This window comes from Mus musculus, chromosome 4 (genome assembly GCF_000001635.26).
Source record: "Mus musculus strain C57BL/6J chromosome 4, GRCm38.p6 C57BL/6J".
Taxonomy (NCBI): Eukaryota; Metazoa; Chordata; class Mammalia; order Rodentia; family Muridae; genus Mus; species Mus musculus.
In genome coordinates, this window is record NC_000070.6 from 32,888,295 (window position 1) to 32,907,299 (window position 19,005).

Genomic DNA, 19,005 nt, shown 5'->3' on the forward strand with positions numbered 1-19,005 from the left:
CGTCTGCTGGAGCCTGACTCTGGTGGAGGAGCTGTGTGTGTGAAGTGTGCTGTGAAGAGAGGGTAGAGGGTGTAGTGGTGACGCACACCCGAGGGAACAGACCTCCCTGTGAGGTCAGGGAGATGCCCTGCACGGAAAGGGGATTTCAGCAGGTACATGATTAAACAGAATAGGCCGGACAAAGGGGCACTCCAGATGAAGTAAACTGCGTGACCAAAGGCCCGGAGTGCTCACTGGAGAAGCTAGAGGACACCTAGGATGACAGATGACAAGACTTAACTATCCTTCCAACCAGAACGTACTCATTTGTCCCTGTGTCTCACTTTAGTGATTCTGCTCTCGCCTTTCTGCAGCCTAACAGTGGCATAGCTGTGAAAGCAGAGGCTAAGGAAAAGATCAGACCCAATACACTGGCTGGAGTCCCAGGCAGGAGCAACCCTCTCGCCCCAGGAGATGGACGCATCTCTCAGGCCAAGGAGCTGTCCTGCCTCCTCCCACAGACTCACAGTTCTCTCCGGGATGTGCTGCAGTAAAGATTCATCTTGAATCCTTCACTTATAGTCCTAAGGCACACCGAGGATAACAAGGTCTCCCATGGATGCCTAATATTGCATTCTGTGCATGCATGGTAAGAATAAACCCAACATATAGCCTTTTTACAAAAGATTTTGTTTCATTTTTAATTCTGGGCAGGTGTGTGTGCGCCTGTGTGGGGCATATACCAGTAGAAGCACCAGGAGGCCAGAGGTGTTAATACTCAGGAGCCAGAATTGCAGGCAGCTATGAGCTGCCCAACGTGGGTGCTAGGAACCGAACTCGGGTCTTCTACAAGAACAGTATGTGTTGTTAGTTGCTGAGCCATCTCTTCAGTCTGATTCCTGGCATTCAAACATGGAAATGGGATGAATAGATTTTCTAGAAGCAACTCTTTGACTTTTATATGGTTCAACTGCTGCCAGGACCTCTCTATCTCCACAAGCTAAGATTTCCCGTGTCGGTTTCTCTTGACTAGTGTCAGAGCGAGCAAGCCCTCTCTGGCCAGGCATCCCTTCCTCTCCCCCTCTGCCCTGGCTTCCACCTGCTGGCCCTGACTGACTCTATATTGGAGAGCTGCCAGGGGGTGACTGAAGCTGTCTGGGAACTGTACAAAGCAGAGCTCCCTGACGCTGTGCCTCTGAAAGGAAACCAGGCTACTGAACTCCCCGCTGCACAGAGAGAATGCATTACTTACATAACGTCACCACGGAATCAGGCCAAACCGAAAGGGATTCCAAACAACTGCTTACTTTCCCCTTCCTTAGCGATAGTAAGGTTCTCAAGGGGACTGGAGAGATGGCTCGGCGGTTCAGAGCTTGAGTTCAGTTCTCAGCACCCTCATCAGACGGCCCACAACTGCTACATCTTTAGCTCCTGGGGATCAGCCACCTCTAGCTCCCGTGGGCACATAAACCTCACACAGGGGATCTGTACTGGGGATTACCTTCTCTGCTTTACATTTCTTCCTTTTCAGGCTTTCAGACTTAAGCTAGAATCTCTGCTCTCCAGTCTACTGTGACAAATGGTTCCACTTCTCAATCCCTATAAACGTGTGAGCCTTCTGAGTCTCCTAGAGTTATATGAACAAGTAGCTCCTAGTGATTGTGTCCCTCTGGAGACCCTGACTACGAAACAGTTGGGGAGTTCTAACTCCATACCCGACTCGGAAAATGGCCCATGGAACATCCATTGCCCTGCAGGGTTAGAACCATCAAGAAACAGGGAGGCTGCCACCCCATCCTCAGCAGTAGCCACAAGCTGCAACTTGAGGAGGCATATTTCAGAGCCTGCAAACAGAACCGATGAGGGCTGACAGCTCCTGGGACTCCCTCCCAGAGATACATCATTTTTACAGATAAAAAGGTTGGAGCGCAGCTCAACAACAGCGGGAGGCTCGAGCTCCTATTTCTGGTTCATGGAGGTCCTATCTTCCTGGCTCTACATGTCAGAAACAGGGCTTGTAGGGAAAGATGGATAGGGCAGACCATTCAAACCACTTAAGATAATTCAAAACTGAGCCCATGACAAACAAAGCACACACAAAACCAGTCACGAGCAAGCTAGCTGCTCGTGAAGAAAGAAGATTGCCACCAAAGAACTGAAAGTATGCAAAACAGCAACAGGGAGACAGGCAGGAGGCGAGCGAGGACAAGCCATTTCTAGGGAGGAAGCCTGGGCAGGGGCTCTGAAGGGAGATGGCCTACGTGTGCAAAGCTGAACTGAGGGAACCGAGCTCTCCTTCTGGGGAGGCCTGTGCATGCTGACTTCACTCACTTTGAGTGAAAAACATAGAAACTGACATCATTTAACAGCCAACCAATCACACAAGCTCATTTTATTACAAAAACATGCTTGGTAGCCAAACAGACTACACCCTTATCAGACACCAGAGACAGAAAATTTATTCTCGGATTAGGATTCCTAAGGCTTTATTAGTGCTGGAAATGGCAGTGTAGAAGCTTCACACATTCACGGTTCCATTCTCAGCACTTTGGCCAGCTATGCCTCTTCACCGACTGCTGCCCACTGCCAAGAAGCCTCTCTGTGGCTTTGCCACTTTTTATTCTGTACCTATGTGTGCCCGGGACTACCTCCCAACTGTCTGCAGGTCATCCCGCCATAAACTGGTCCCACAGCAGGGAAGGGCATTTTGAATTGCCTCCTGTTTGTCTTTTCCAGGACAGTCTCTGGAGGCAAAGTTTGTCCTTGACTCACCATGAGCCAGGCATCCCAGGCCTCTCCCATGATGGCAGCTGCCTGCTGATGCTAAGAAATGACTGAAGGGAGGACAGGGACTGCCTCTAGGTATGGCTGAGTTGAAGGCGTTCATTGTAGATGAGGGAGAGAAAAGGCAGAGGTATCTGGAAGAGTCCATGAGAGGAGAGAGATGGGGAAGACTGAGAGAAGGAGCAAAAGAGAGGGGGCCAAGACACAGAGCAGAGGACCAAGAGGCAAGCCAAGAGAGCCTGTGGCTGAAATAGCAGGGCTATATAGGAAAGAGAAGCTGGGGGCAGGGAAGGGGAGCCCCTGGGCTGGAGAGGTTTAGAATAGGAGACAAGGTATGCCAGCCAGGGTAAAAGATGCTTGCTGAGAGAACCTAGAGGCCAACACCCGCTTGGGTATGCTAATAGGCACTATCATTAGCCTTGTGTCTGCCGTTTCCTTGGTACCTGACAAAAAGCAATTGGCCTTGAAGAAACAAGAGGGAAGATACGGGCCTTTCCTAGCGCAAACCTTACCACCAACAGTGTGTTTATTGTCCGCTTTGTTGACAACTGCAGCCAAACGCACACTACAGCATACACGGTAGTTTCCAAAGACAAGAATACGGCAGCGGACTACTGCGGTAGCTCCAGCTCTCTGAGACTTGCTGTTTTCTTCTCCCCTCTGCTAGCCAGGGCCCACCATCATCCTGTATCTCAGTCTAGAAATGTCTGCTGTGATGGCTAGAGTTTAACGGACAGAACATAGAATATCCTGGGAGACGTGTGGGCATGTCTCTGGGCATGCCTGTGACAGATTACCTGAAGAAGACCTGCCCACTGTGGGTGGCACCATCCCTGGCTAGGATCCTGGACTGTATACATGGAGTAGGTATTGATTGATCTCTTCTCCCTCCCTGTGGTTGAGTTGCCTAAAACTCCTGTACCCTGACCTCTATCATCCTGAATATATAGGACTTTGCACTGTGAGCTAAACTGAAACCCTTCTGTCTTCAAGTTGCTTTTGTTAGGGTTTACTTCAATAATAGGAGAAAACATGAAGACAACTAGCCTGGAGCAGGGCTGTCCCTGCACCCTTGCCTCCCTGACCTGCCACAGGCTGCTATCTGAAGTGGGGAGGGTGTGTGCAGGGCATTGCCACTCTAGGCTTGGCCTTCCTGTTCAGATGCCTCCACTAATGAGCTCATGCTTGAGTCCAGAAAGGTGGACTAGGTGGGCAGAGCTCAAGGCTCTAGAACTAAGAAATGGTATTAGGCCATGGTGTGCTTCTAAACCAGGAAGCAGAATCCTTCCACAGATTTCACAGAGCACGAATACAGTAAGTCAGTAAGAAAGAGACAAGTAACACAGACTGACATGTGAGTCCCCACTTCATGACCCGTCAGGAAAAGCCATCACATTTTCAGGATGACATACCCCATTCTAATTTCTTTCTTTACAAAAATAAGAATTAAAAAATGGGTCATCCCCTGCCCCAAGCGCTGTCCCCTGGATGTCCCTGGGAGACCTCGATTGCGCCTCCCCCACCACAGCAGTGGCACACAAGATCCAAGTGTACACCCTGGCAGGTCCAGCTCAAAGAATCACTGAGATACTACTGAAAAGATCTCATGCCACAACGACCCAAGAAGGATTTTTGTTAGTGAGCGGCTAGAAGCTCTGGCCAGTGGCAAGAAGACCAGCAAATGCGTGTTCTACTCTTCAGAAGTGGAGAAAAGCATGTGTTCTGTGCAGGTGTGGACCTGAAAGACAGGTGATGTAGAAGCCGGGATCTTTGTCCAGCAGCAGCTCCAAGGCCTGATGAATGAGGATGCTGTGCCCCTCATTGCAGCCATGGATGGATTAGCCCTGGGTGGGGGACTGGAACTTGCCCTGGTCTTGCCCTGGCCTGTGACCTTGAAATCACAGCGTCCTCAGCTGTCAGGGGGTAACTGAGACTGCCAAGGACTCTTCCCAGGGATAGGAAAAAGTTGGAGGCTGCCTTGCTGCCTAGGGGTGACAAAGGACTCCTCTTCACAGGACAGGGACTGAATGGGGTGCAGACTCATGAGCCACACTGTGGTTCAGGACCACCTACCACCAGGCATAAGCACTGGCCCTGGAGATCATAGAGTACAACTGGACAAAGTTGCCATAGGCAGAGAACAGTGAACAGTGCATCAGGGACCGTCCTGGAAGGAATGTGCTACACACAGAACATCCTGAACCAGGATTGGCTAGAGGCATGGCAGTCTTCAGGGAGAACATGTGACACTCCCCTCCCCACCCCACCCCCACCCCCCCAGTAACTTTAAGCACAGGAGATACACACCACAAAGACTAGGATCCAAGGTTTGCAGGCTATCCCTCAGCATGTCACCTCTCTCTGGCTTTCAGTTTCTTCTCAAGGGCAATGACAGTCACTCTGACGGGTGTGGTGCCTCGAACCCTAGGTACTGACCAAGCCACTCCCCACCACATGCCACATTCCTTATTCTGACTAGTCACTGGGATCTAGAGACTCCTGGTTCTTCCTACTCAAATAAGCAATGGGCCTGTGCCACTGGCACTATCAGAAGCCCTCATTTCTTCCTCTGGATAGAGAAAAATCCATTTAGGTTTTAGCTGGGCTGGTATCAGGAGCCAGACCACAGGTTCCAGCTCTCTGCAGCCAATTCGCTGGTAAATTTGGACAAACCATTTAACCTTTCTATGACTCAGCTTATGTCTTTGGAACTAATCAGATGTGATGACTTAAAATCCTCCTGTTTAATTAACATGTTGCAATTGTGTATATAGCTCAAATTTACTCTGTAGCTAAGGACCTTGAATTTCTGATCCTCCTGCCTCTACATCCCAAGTGCTGAGATTATAGGCATGGGGAACCATGCCTGGTCTACGAGCTCTTGCTTTGGTTTGATTTTGCAGTAGGCTCCAGGGTACCCTAGAGTTTGCAGTCTCCCTACCTGAGCACCACTGGTGTTGGGGCCACAGACACATCGGGTCCCCCCCCCCCCCGTTTCACTTATTTCTCCTACAAGCCTTGAGAGCACAGCACAGTCCTGCTTCTCTTCACTCTGCGGGCGGCTGTGTGGCTGCTCGCTCTATGCCCACTCAGAATGTCCTATCAGCAGCTCAGGAACCACAGGGACAAGCTTTAAAGGCCCCTCACTGAGGGCTAAGGAGATGCTGGCTCAGCTGGCAAACGGCTAGGATGAAAGCACAAAGACCTGAGTTTGAGCCTCGGCACCCACATGAAAACACATGGCACGGACCGGGGGATGATGGGCTCAGCATTTAACGGCAATTGCCGCGAAGCCCGAGTTCAAACCCAGGAAGCCACGTGATGGAAAGAATAAACCAATTCCCGAAAGTTGTCCTTCCCCCTCACACACGCACACCCCACGCATACTGCGGTTTGAACGAGAACGGTCCCCATTGGCTCATATACTTGAATGCTTAGTCACCAGGGAGTAGAACCATTTGAGAAGAGTTAGAAGGATTAGGAGGTGTGGCCTTGTTGAAGGGAGCGTGTCACTGGGGCTGGGCTCTAGTTTTAAAAGCCTAAGTCAGGCCCAGGGTTTCTCTCTGCTTGCTGCCTGAAGATCAGGGTGTAAGGCTCTCAGCTCCTCCTCAGGCACCATGCCTGTCTGATTCCCACCATTGACAATCATGGGTGAACCTTCTAAAACTGTAAGCAAGGGCTGGAGAGATGGCTCAGCAGTTAAGAGCACTGGGTGCTATTCTAGAGGTCTTGAGCTCAATTCCCAGCAACCACGTGGTGGCTCACAACCACCTGTAATGGGATCTGATGGCCTCTCCTGATGTGCCTGAAGACTGTCGTGTATACGTATGAATGTGTGTGTGTGTGTAGTGAGCAAGCCCCCAGGTAAATGTTTTTAAGCCTGAGATAGTGGTACCTTCCTATAATCCCAGCAAGTAGGAGGTGGGAATGAGTACATCCCTAGGGCCTGCTACAAGCTACCCGGGCCAAACTGCAGAGTTCTAGGTTCAGTGAGACACCTTGTCTCAAAAATTAGAGATGAATTAAAGAAGACACCTGCGTCAGTATTGTCCCCAACCCAACCCCACCAGTCCCTTACGGGGCTAGCTTCAACAAAACATCTGTCCAGAGCATTCTCTCACCATTGATGCTAACCATCATGGAGTCTTCCTTCAGGCTAGAACTAACCAGATTCAGTAGTGGCCATAATTCCCCAATACGGCATCCATGGTGGACCACAATGGGCACATCTGGAACAGGTCCTGTACAGTGAAGCTGATTCTCTCTCAGAGGTCACAAACTGTTACCAGCCATTTCCACCGTCAGTGTGGACCAGAACCTTACAGTGAAGGCCAAGGGCTGCTGCTAAAAGTACAGCTCATGGGCTGGAGAGATGGCTCAGCAGTTAAGAGCACTGACTGCTCTTCCAGAGGTCCTGAGTTCAAATCCCAGCAACCACATGGTGGCTCACAACCATCTGTAATGGGATCTGATGCCCTCTTCTGCTGTGTCTGGAGGCAGTGAGAGTGTATATAAAAATAAATACATCTTTTCATTTCAAAAGTGCATCTCATAAGACAACACAGCACTGCCCTATAATACATAATTGCTCTTAATAATGAGTGTGCATTTTAGAAGTGCATTGAAGTAGGAATAGTATTTATTCCAGAGAAGAAAATTAAAATGCTTATGTTCTTTTGGGGGATTATTTGTTTTCTCTGAAGGTCTATAAAAACATTATCTGTGTAATGAAAAATATTTTTCACAAAGAAAAATTATTTAACCCATCCATTTCTCTACAGCCCAGAGCTACCAGTCCAGTTCAGAGGCGCATTCCCTGCCCTGAACTAAGCCTCACTGACCTTTGGCCTCCACCACAGCCTGCCGAGACTCCAACATCCTCTCGGGCTCCTTCACACTGAGGCCAGAGCACTCTCTCAAAGACATAAATGCAGTGTTGCTCAGTGGTACTTTCCCAGCACGTTCAAAACCCTGGGTTCAAACTCCCACCACTATACAACATTAAAATTAAATAACTAAGTAAGTCTAATTATGTGCACTCTACTCTGAAAACCTTCGCCAGTGCACCACAACTGTTGATACAGTTGCAGTCTGGCCAATCTTGTCATTCCCACCTCTCATCTCATGGCTTCTGGCCCTCCCAAGTCCTCCCCCGAGGAAGGAACCCTCCCCCCTTCAGTTAATCCTCACAATGTTCTGAAGTCAGAGTCTAGCTGTTGCTTCCCCCAAGGCTCTCCCTAACCCATCAGTCCAGATCAACTGCTCAGCATCTGGGAGCATTTCTTAGATTTGTTCGATGTCTCTTTTGGGATGGACTATGCACTCCCAGAAGGCAAGAACCACTATAGCCTCAATCTAGCACACAGTAGACACTGAATAAATATTGGCATTAAATATGTTCTCTATTTGAAAGAGAGGATCTGGGGCTGGGGCCGTGGTAAAGCCCTGCCTGGTGTGCACAGGGCTCCCAGTTCAATCCTCAGCACCGCAAGAAGGAAAATGGGGAAAAGAAAATGTCGACCAACCAACCAACCAGGCACTGTACACGTGAGAGCCTGAACAAGAACACCACTAAGGACAGCTCCCTGTCTGAGTGCAGTATTTCCTAGGGTTCCCTAAGAACTGATTTTTCAAAGAAGAGAATGTGGGAAGACATGGGTTTTCATGTCTGCATGCCTATAGCTCCAAGCTATGACAAAGCAGAAGTGGCCCCTATTGGGTCTGATGTCAGCACTGGGCTGTTTTTTAATCCACTGAAGCTTCAGGGCTTCCTCCACTCGACACGTTTTAGAAGATCATTTTGGTTGGAGAATGAGTTCAAGGTGTGTCGTTTTCTTGACACGCTGTAGCCACTATCAAGCCAAAAGAGCTTACCTCTTCCATACTATAAAGCTCAGAGTTAAAAAATCCAAAGAAACATTTCTTACTTCATCTGTCCACTTGATAACAGGCCCATCTGGCTCACCCCAAGATATTAATCTGGAAACAAGTCCTACCTAAACTGCAGCAGAAGACATTTGGGCCTTTTTAGGTTTGGGGGATGTTGGGAATTGAACCTGTGCCTTTGTGCACGCTAAGCACAGGCTCTACCACTAACAACTGAAGACCACTTAGACAAGAACCTACCCCACTGCCCACCTTCCTGGCCTCACTGTATCAACTCCTGACATGTTTCTGCAGTCTTTGCTACTTGGCATGATGCTCGTGCACCGCAGCCAAGCATATACAGCCTCACCTGCACTGTACATATACAGCCTCACCTGCGCTGTACATATACAGCCTCACCTGCACTGTACATATACAGCATCGCCTACACTGTACATATACAGCCTCACCTGCACTGTACATACACAGCATCACCTGCGCTGCCATCTGTGGAATTCACAACTCCCCAATGCTGCTGGGTGCTGTAACCGGGGACACAACTGGGCTATGGGGTATCATGAAAATGGTACATCTTGAACTCATTCTCCAACCAAAATGTCCTTCTGACATGTGGAGTGTGGAGGAAAGGCCTGAGTGTGTGAAGTCCCAAGTGAATGTCTGTTGTTGACATGAGCCGGCCACGTCAAGGCCAGCATGCCTTAGCCATGCCTTAGACCCATGGGAAGATGGCAAAGCTCTCTCCCCTTGGGGTGAAGCTTAGTGGGATGGCAAAGTTTTTTCTTCTTGTCCCTGTGGTTGTTGTAAAGAAAAAGCTCACCATAGCTTTAACCTCCCTACCCTCCCCCCAATAGATCCTGATATTTAGGACATGATGACAGCTCCCCTCTAGAGACTGCTCATGCCAAGATTAGCCAACCCTGTCTTCTTGATTCAGTTGTATACTATAAACCCTGCCTCCTCCTTTATCAGTATGTAATAACCCCACCTCCTTGTGCAGCTATATGCATTAACCCTGCCTCCCTATACTCTATAATGAACACCTGCCGATTCCCGGATACCACAGTTTCTCCATCAGAGATTTCGCTCTACCTGATCCCAGCTTCTCTGTGTGTCCATCTGTCTGTCTTCATTCTCTCCTCTTCCAAATTACATCAGTCCCTGGAGCTTTCTTGGATGCTGCAAGTGGTGCCAACCAGGGACAAGGATACAGACACTGGCTACAGGGAACTCTCATCAGTTAGATGAGGGAAAACTCCTGGGACAAGTATGCTTATACAGGTAGAAGAAGAAATAAGGAAATAGAAAGAAATAAAAGTAGAAGAAAGGATAAAGGAACAAACAGAGAAGACTTGCAATTCTAAGCATCAGGTGTAAGCACTACGGGACAAGAAGACTCTAGAGATGGCCAATTATGTCCGTACTTTGAGATTTTGAGAAACCCTGGAAGCGGGGTGAAAACATCGCCACTCCACCAGTTCTCAGGTTCTATTTAAGAGATATGTCCCCTTGGTTTCCAGAAGAAAGGACGTCAGGATTGACTTCATGGGGAAAACAGACAAGTTAGGGACAGACACAGGGCTGAAGAACCCAGCGTGTTCACATTTTCACTTTTGGTTTGTGGAACCTTACTTGTGATTCCATGGATCCATTGCTGCTGCCTAACAGGAGAGAAGGCTTTTCTGGGTGGACCTAGGTCTTGCCCCTCAGGTCCTGAAGGACCAACCCCTTGTCCCCCAGAAATAGCCATAGATGGTGTGTGGGGAGGTGAGGCACAACACGCACAGAGCTGTAGTTTCCACAGCATCCCCAGGACCTGAGGGATAGAGAAAAATTCAGTCTGTGAGTCAAGCTTGCCCTGACCTGCAGATGCCTCAGATACAGAGTCACTGAGGAGAGTGAGGGTAGAGACCAGGCAGTACAAACGGCGGTCACACACACACACAGACTGACACACACACACACACACACACACACACACACACACCAAGAGATTCAAGGAAGTGGTTTCCACTCTTTCCAGCAAGCCTTGTTTACGGAGAAGACACTAATAGTTTTAACTGCTTTCCTGTATTTTGAGCAACCTGAGCCAAACAACCCAGAGCTAATGCTGTGCTGTCAGGAGACTGTGCCATTTACATCCTTAAAGGAGACCAAACAAACTTGTATGGGCCACGGGCCTACAGCTCTAGACAGCCTAGGATTTACTGAGTGTCCTCGGGAACAATGCCTGGCATCTTCTGATTGGCTAAGCATAATAGAGTCTTGCCTCATGCGGATTACCTATTATTCACAACGGAATTTACAGAATTGTCAGGACCAGGCACAGTGTAATTTAGCCTGTGGAACTGTTATAACTGCAGGCATATTTTTGGGCACAGAGTATTACAGAGGGGTTGGCAGCTTCTTACCCCATCTTTTGCAAGCCCATCATCAATCAGCACTGCTGCCTTGAAGGCATGGAGACACTTGCCCAGCAAAGAAGGAAGAACCCTGTTCCTGCCTGAGATCCATCAGGGCCCAGAAAAATTGTACCCAGACTCTGTGACCAGTCTGTCGTTTTTGGGTTTTTTTGTTTTTTTTTTTTTTTGCCCCAGAGGATTATACCCCAGTACTCTCTGGCAGATGGATGTTCTTGGTGTCTCCTTTAGGAAAGTAGTTTGTGAGTGTTTCTGTTGACACCTGTTCTCACTTTGTTATGCCTCTGTTCACGAGGAAAGCTACAGAGCACACAGCTCACTGCCTGGATGCATTTGCCATCATGGGCTGTCCTCAGCACTTCAAGATGAACAATGCTCCTGCTTATATACTAACAATTCTTTAAACAAGATTTCATTTACTCTGATTTTTAAGAATCACACAAAAGATGAACTCACTGCTCCAGGACAGCACTGGTCATCAGAGGACAGAGCACTAAGCTGCTACGGAAAGATGTCATGACAGGAAGATGGTTCGGCCCTTTGCTGATGAGGGTAGACTTGTGTTTCCCCTGAAGGCTCACAATGGCCACTTTGGGTAACTTTGAGACACACAAAAGTCCATGGATCTAGAGATGAGCCAGCTCCAGGTCTGAGAGGCTGAGAGGAGCCCACAGAGGATCCAGAGGGGCTGAAGCCCGTAGAGTAATCTTTGAGGAGGAGGAGGGCTCCTGTACAAACTACAAGAAAGGCAAGATGCAAATGGCAGAGGAGGGGATATGGAACCTGAGTTTGGGAAATAATCCATATCCAAATAATTATCCCAATGCAGGTAAGACGGCTCAGGGGAGAAGCCAAGTGAGTCCATGCTACTTCACCCAGAGGGTCGGCCACATCCTCCCATACTTGTTTATTACTAATGAGTCCTTCTGTTTTGGAGGTTACTCCTCTAATCACCGAGAGTCCTAATAGGCTCGGCTATGGATTACAGCCTAGAACATAGATAGAACTTAATGTCACATGTCTACCAACAGTGTGACAGCAGCTCCTTGTAATGAAAGCAGGTATAGCTGGGGATTTATGAGCCCCACCTCCTAGGTGTTTTTGGACCCACAATAATGTGGAAAATGTAATAGTGTGAATGTGGCCCAATTACATCCACACACAGCAGAAAAGCAAAGGCTTATGACCCATTGTTTCCCTGTTAACTCAGGAAAATGTGCTAGACGACTTCAAGGCTTCAATCAGACATTCCTCGGTTGTGTTGGGGACACCAGCAGTTATCCCTTATCACCCTTACAATATTAAAAGCTACTGAATACAGCAAAAGTGTCCTAAGAGAGACATTTACAGCATTCAATGCCCATGTCAAAAAGAAAATGACTTGGGCCAGTGAGGTCGCTAAGGTGCTTGTCACCAAGCTTGATGTGTCCGTCTCTAGAACCCACATGGTAGGAGAAGAGAACTGACTCCTGCAGGTTGTGTTCTGACATTTCTCTACAAATGTACCTGCATACATAAACACACACATAAACAAATAACTATAAAAACAATTTTTTTAAAGATTTATTTTATTTATTATATGTAAGTACACTGTAGCTGTCTTCAGACACTCCAGAAGAGGGTGTCAGATCTTGTTACAGATGGTTGTGAGCCACCATGTGGTTGCTGGGATTTGAACTCCGGACCTTCGAAAGAGCAGTCGGGTGCTCTTACCCACTGAACCATCTCACCAGCCCTAAAAAAAATTTTTAAAAGCTCTCCAGGATTAGAGAGACGGCTTAGCGGTTAAGAGCACTGACTACTCTTTGAAAGATCCTGAGTTCAATTCCCAGCAACCACATGGTAGCTCACAACCATCTGTAATGGGACCCGATGCCCTCTTCTGGTGTGTCTGAAGACAGCTACAGTGTACTCATATACATAAAATAAATAAATAAATCGTTAAAACAAATTCTCCAAAGGGGACTAGAGAGATGGCTCTTCCAGAGGACCCAGGTTCAATTCCCAGCACCCTCATGGCAACTCACAACTGTAAATCCAAAATCTGATGCTCTCACTTAGACATGCATGCAGGCAAAACACCAATGCACATAAATAAAATAAATAAATAAAATAAAATAGATCTCCAAAGAACAATCTACTGCTGCATCTCAAGAAATTAGGAAAACAAGAACAAATATTAGTAAAAGAAAAGAAATAGGAGAAGAAATACATGAAATGAGAGTTTATTCAAAAATATAAAATATTCTTTCAACTGAGAAAAATAGTTAAGACTCAAAATCAGAGATGAAAACATAACATAGAAACATGAAAGGTTCAAGATTTCTATAACAAGCCAAAAAAATGTAATGGCATAGAAAATAGAAGAAACGGGCCGGGCGTGGCGGCACATGTCTTTAATCCCAGCACTCAGGAGGCAGAGGCAGGCGGATTTCTGAGTTCCAGGCCAGCCTGGTCTACAAAGTGAGTTCCAGGACAGCCAGGGCTACACAGAGAAACCCTGTCTCGAAAAAACAAAAAAACAAAAAAACAAAAAGAAAAAAGAAAGAAAGAAAATAGAAGAAACAGACAAACACACACACACTGAGTGAACAAAAAACCTGAGCAGACCATTAACAAGTAAGAGACCGGGTATTAAAAGGCCCCCAGACACTACTGAATCTGTCACATATTTAAGGATGGCCTACTGCCAATCCTCCTTAAGCTAGTCCAAAACACAGAGGGAAATGTTTAAAACCCGTTCTCCACTGTTCGTAAGCAAAAGTTTGATCCTAAGGCAGCAAGGACCTACTCAACCAAGAGCTTGAAGAACCAGCATGGCCTTTCCTGGAACCTACTGCCTGAGAGTTCAAGAACACAGAATAAAGAAATATTCCAGACCTCATTTGGGGACTCAGAAAGGGGACAGTCACCTAGAAATCAGGAACAGACTCCAGGAACAAGATCTAGCCCCAAGTCATTCCAGTGAGAGAAAAGCCATAGAGAGACGGCCATAGCTAACATGCACGGGCAAAGTTTCATGTTCAGAACACACAAAGTGTCTTTGATCTTTTAAGGGGCTACGGATGTAGCTCAGCAGGGAAACTGTTTCCCTAGCATACACAAAGTCTTGGGTTCTGTGCTCAGCACCACAATGTATGGTGTGGTGTGGTGCAATCCCAGCACCCAGAAGCGGAAGCGGAAGCCAGAACCTCAATCTCATCCTCAGCCACACAGCAAGCTCAAGGCCAGTGTGGGCCACACAAAACCATGTCTCTCGCCTTCCAAAGAAAGATACAAAAGCCAATAGGAGGGGCTGGAGGGATGGCTCAGTGGTTAAGAACACTGACTGTTCTTCCTAAGGTCCTGAGTTCAATTCCCAGCAACCACATGGTGGCTCACAACCATCTGTAATGGGATCCAATGCACTCTTCTAGTGTGTGTCTGAAGATAGTTGCAGTGTACTCGTATAAATAAAAATAAATAAATAAATCTTAAAAAAAAAAAGCCAATAGGAAAATAACCGAGAGCCACAAACCAGCAGCTTCACAAGACAAGTATGCAGATAGCCAGGAAGTCCCACTGAGGTGACCAGAAGTCAAAGGAAAAGAAAAAAAAAAACAACTACCCCATGTTAAGAGTGGCTAAAACTTAGCCGGGCGTGGTGGCACACACCTTTAATCCCAGCACTTGGGAGGCAGAGGCAGGCAGATTTCTGAGTTCAAGACCAGCCTGGTCTACAGAGTGAGTTTCAGGACAGCCAGGGCTATACAAAGAAACCCTGTCTCGAAAAACCAAACCAAACCAAAAAAACAAAAACAACAACAAAAAAGATATACAAGAGTGGCTAAAAATTTATATATGCCTAAAAATACCAAAGGTGGACCATGTCTAGAAGGGTGAGAACTCTAGCACTGTGAGTTGGTTTAACTTATAACCTCAGAAAACTGTTTGGTACGGCCAGAGACAGGCTTTCTGCCAAGATCAATTCCAGTTCTGGGAAAAACATCTAGGGAAAAAGATGCAGAAACATACAGCAGAGGACATTTGAACAATGATGTTCCAGCACTAATCAGAACAACAACAATAACATCGACGGAGTAAGCGGCTAGCAATCTGTTTAAGCACAGAAAGCACGAAACCCAGTCCCAGGAACTGTGGCAGGCAGGCTCCGGGGAGTGTCTTATGTAGATAGCATTTCCACTTATGGTTTGGTTACTTCAGGAACTGAAATGAGACAGTCTAGGTAATAATGCTTCGCACACTGGAGCACGAACATTTCCAATCACATTATACTTTACATTTTAAGCTAAAGAAATAACTACTGCAGTCTCAACCCCTCCGCCTCACAGAAGGAAACATTTCATTGTCATATGTGAGGTTCACCCATACGTAAGGAAAACATGAATAGCTTTCTGTCCCGTGATGAAATTAAACAAAATATTTAGGTTATATTTGGAAGTAACTTGTTTAGGAATTGCTAACTGTACACAAAGTTGAAAATGCAGATATTTTAAAGCTGTAAAATAACCAAAACGTTCATTAAACTGTGCTGTATACAGTACATTTATAGTGTATTGATACTATATAGCGATATAAATCAGGAAGCTGTGACTATCCACAAATACGGGAGCAAATCTGGCAAGCATCGCTAAACTAAAGAAAGGCTGTTGCATGATCCACCCACTACAGTACTCAAAAATATGTAAAATAATCTGCTGTGCTGAAGATGCGAGGAAGCTTGCTTGGGAGGGAGGGGAGGAAGCTTCTGAAAGGCTAACAGCACTCAGATGTAACACGAACACCATCACTCCTGATCTGCACCTTGTGCCTCTCCAGGTGGAAGCCATCTTTTTTAGGTGTACGGGTGCTCATGCATGTCTGTACACCACATGTGTGCCTGGTGCCCGAGGAGATCAAAACGCATTAGCTACTCTAGAACTGAAGTCACGAGGGGTTGGGAGCCACCACGTAGGAACTGGGAATCAAACCTGAGTCCTTGCAAGGTCACAAGGGCTCTTAACTGCTAGGTCAACTCTCCAGCCCTTCTGGTTGTCATATTTTAACTAAAAACCTAAAAGGAAAAAAAAATGCTGTGAACCATACACTTTTGAACTTGGATTTCTTGAGGGGAAACAAGTCCTCCTTTAAAAGGCAGTGAGGAGTATGACCTTTGACCTTCAACCTTCTCCCCCATCACTGCCTCTGATTAAAACTGACACTAAAGCATGCACAGTGTGCTGCAGCACTAGTTGTTGGGCCTTGTAGCATTTCTGCCACTACTAAGATCCTCCTTTGGGGGCTTTACCAACAGTGGGAGGACAAGAGTTCACCGCAACAATCAGGGATCCGCACAGGGTGCAAGGCTGACACACCCACCAGCCAGGACCTATGGCTGTCCAGCAGTCACTACTGCGGTCTTGTTTGCATTGTTTTGCTGCCTTAGCCTTCTGCGTATGTCGGTGGATCACAGGGAGTGCCTCTGAGCCCAGCCTCACAGCACCCGTGGCTTACACTGACCTTCCAGTACTCTCTGTGTAGAGAAGGTACAGTATATAGACTGATATGCATCACAGAGACCTATCCCACATTGCCTTGTCTGTCTAAGACCTAGCCACATCCCAAGGGATCAGCTTAAAATATGGCAAGTAGGGAATTTACTGATGTTTTAAAAAGATGATAAAAAGTGGAAGGTGGTTGCTGCCCCTTCTATAACAGCTATACATCGACGTTTGAGGCTTATGTGACCTTGGAACTGTTTTCATCTTATTTCTTCAGAACTCCAATCATGATAACCTTTGCTTCATACCCCACCTGAGGTCCAACTGGGAGGCATGCTCTCCTCTCTGTCACCCCCACGCAACTCTCAGATGATGGGGACACCCTTGTCCAATTATTTGCCTCAAAATCATTAGGGCAAACAGGAATGTCATTTTTTCCCTTCCCCAAGGAGCAGTGACATCCGCAATGAGACCAAATTACTGATAACATTAAAAGTAGCCACATAACTTTACTAAATAAAGCGAGCTGTGCTTTCAGAATTTCATGACCATTACTCTATAAAGCCCTCAAAAGTCTACTCACACCTCTGACTTATTCACATGCTTATTTTCCAGATAGAAAATGAATAGCTGGGGAGTCCCCACTACCTCACAGCTACCAAAGGGCAGTAGCTGCAAACAGCTCAGCCTGATGCAGCCTTCTGCTCGGCTCTTAACCACTTCTCTACGCTGCCCTCTGTGGTCTTGAAAACCCCAGGTGACTACTACAGAACAGCACCTGGTGACTCAGGCCTGGGAATGCAGATGGGATAGGAGATGCTCAGGCCAGCAGGGCTCTCCTGATGCCTGTATGTGTGCTTCTGAGAGCTTTAGCTCATCTCTGGACAGGGAGTCAAGCTTCCTTGGAGAAGAAGGAACCTGGGGAGGGCCTGAGGAAAGTGTAGCTGGGGGAAGACTCTGCAGAGGAAGGAGAAGCTGGGCTATGGTGGGCCCACTCATGACCTTGACGCTACAGTAGGTTACTATTTGTGATTTACACTCCACATCCAGGGTGGCCCTTGCTGGGTAAATGTCCACATCTCATAAAAAGCTAAGATAGAAATTTCTAAAATCTAGATGAACAGGCAACAGAGTGTGGCAGCTGGTCACTCTAACGCTACCTCCATTCTTCATGCAGGGCAATCTAAGCAACTCCCAGTTATACCTACCCCCAAACTCCATTACTGCCTTCCACACCATTCACCCTACAGAGAGCTGAACACCTACTATGTGCAATGCAGCAGAGCTTCAGCAGAACAAAGCAAGGACCTTGGCCTCCAAGTAACTTAGTCAATAACAACTTAATTTGCATATAAATACTTTATTTACATGCATCTGTTCAGAAAAGGCAAACACAGAAACTGATTTCAGTTGAGTAGGACAGTGGAAATTACTGTAGCAGACCCTGGGCTTCACTGAGGAACGATGAAATGTTCTATTATGATGATGGGTTGCAACTGTAAATACACTGAAAGGCAGTGGATTTTATGGTATATAATTTGATTTCATTTGATAGTCTGTTGCACACCCTCCATTCCAGCACTGAGTAGGTACAGGCAGGCAGATCTCTAAGTTCAAGGCCAGCTCAGGGTACAGAGTGAGTTCCAGGATAACCAGAGCTGTCAAAACAAAACAATAGTAATAAGGAAAACTAGAAGCTGAGGAATGAGCTCGCTGTGTCAGGCCTTGAGGAGACTGAAGAGTCCTGGTTCTTGCATGAGAAAGGCTGTGGTCTACTTTGTGCCTGTTTTGTATGTCTTGGAGTCTATAACAATTATTTCACACAGGCTTTTTAGTGCAACTGTTTGGGAAGACCCTTCAGTGGCAACCTGTTTGCTGATGTGCCCCTTACAGCATTCAGCACATTCCTCTGGTGCTAAATTAAGCTGTGGTGACAAACACTCAAAGGATACGTCACCTGGGGTTGGCAGCTGTTTCCGCTCTGACTCAGGCTGACAGAGCATCCACCATCTGGAGCCTTGCCAGTAGCCAACAGGCGGAGAACATGAATTGGATGAGCACACACAAGCAGCCCAGAAGTGACACAGACATTTCTAACTAGAAGAAGTAGCCACGTGAACTTACCAGACGGCTAGGAAGTATCAAGACCTAGAAGGGTTTGGATTGCCCATCATCAGCACCGATGTCTACTCAAGGACTTAGGGTTTAGAATAGTCAGGAGCGGGTGATGGTGATGCAGCATGCCAGGCTCCCAATCTCTGAGATGTCCCCTTATCCACACAAAGGAGAAATAATATTCACCTCATCACATCTGAGTGTATCTCTAACTGTAAAAAATATAGAAGGTGCTCTGCAGAATTATGGAGGTGCTCGAGTCCTAAGTATTGCGTCACTTTTACTGTTTGGGCAAAGATATTAAAGCAATGTTTTGCCTTTGTAATGTAAATAACAAGCGGGCA

General features: G+C 47.0%; 1 protein-coding gene and 1 pseudogene across 6 annotated transcripts in view; one reads left to right on the forward strand and one right to left on the reverse strand.

Moving 5' to 3' along the window:
• Positions 1 to 19,005, reverse strand: part of Ankrd6 (ankyrin repeat domain 6) — a 146,859-nt gene that overhangs the window by 84,268 nt on the left and 43,586 nt on the right. The window lies entirely within an intron of this gene.
• Gm11941 lies at positions 4,252 to 4,870 on the forward strand (annotated as a pseudogene).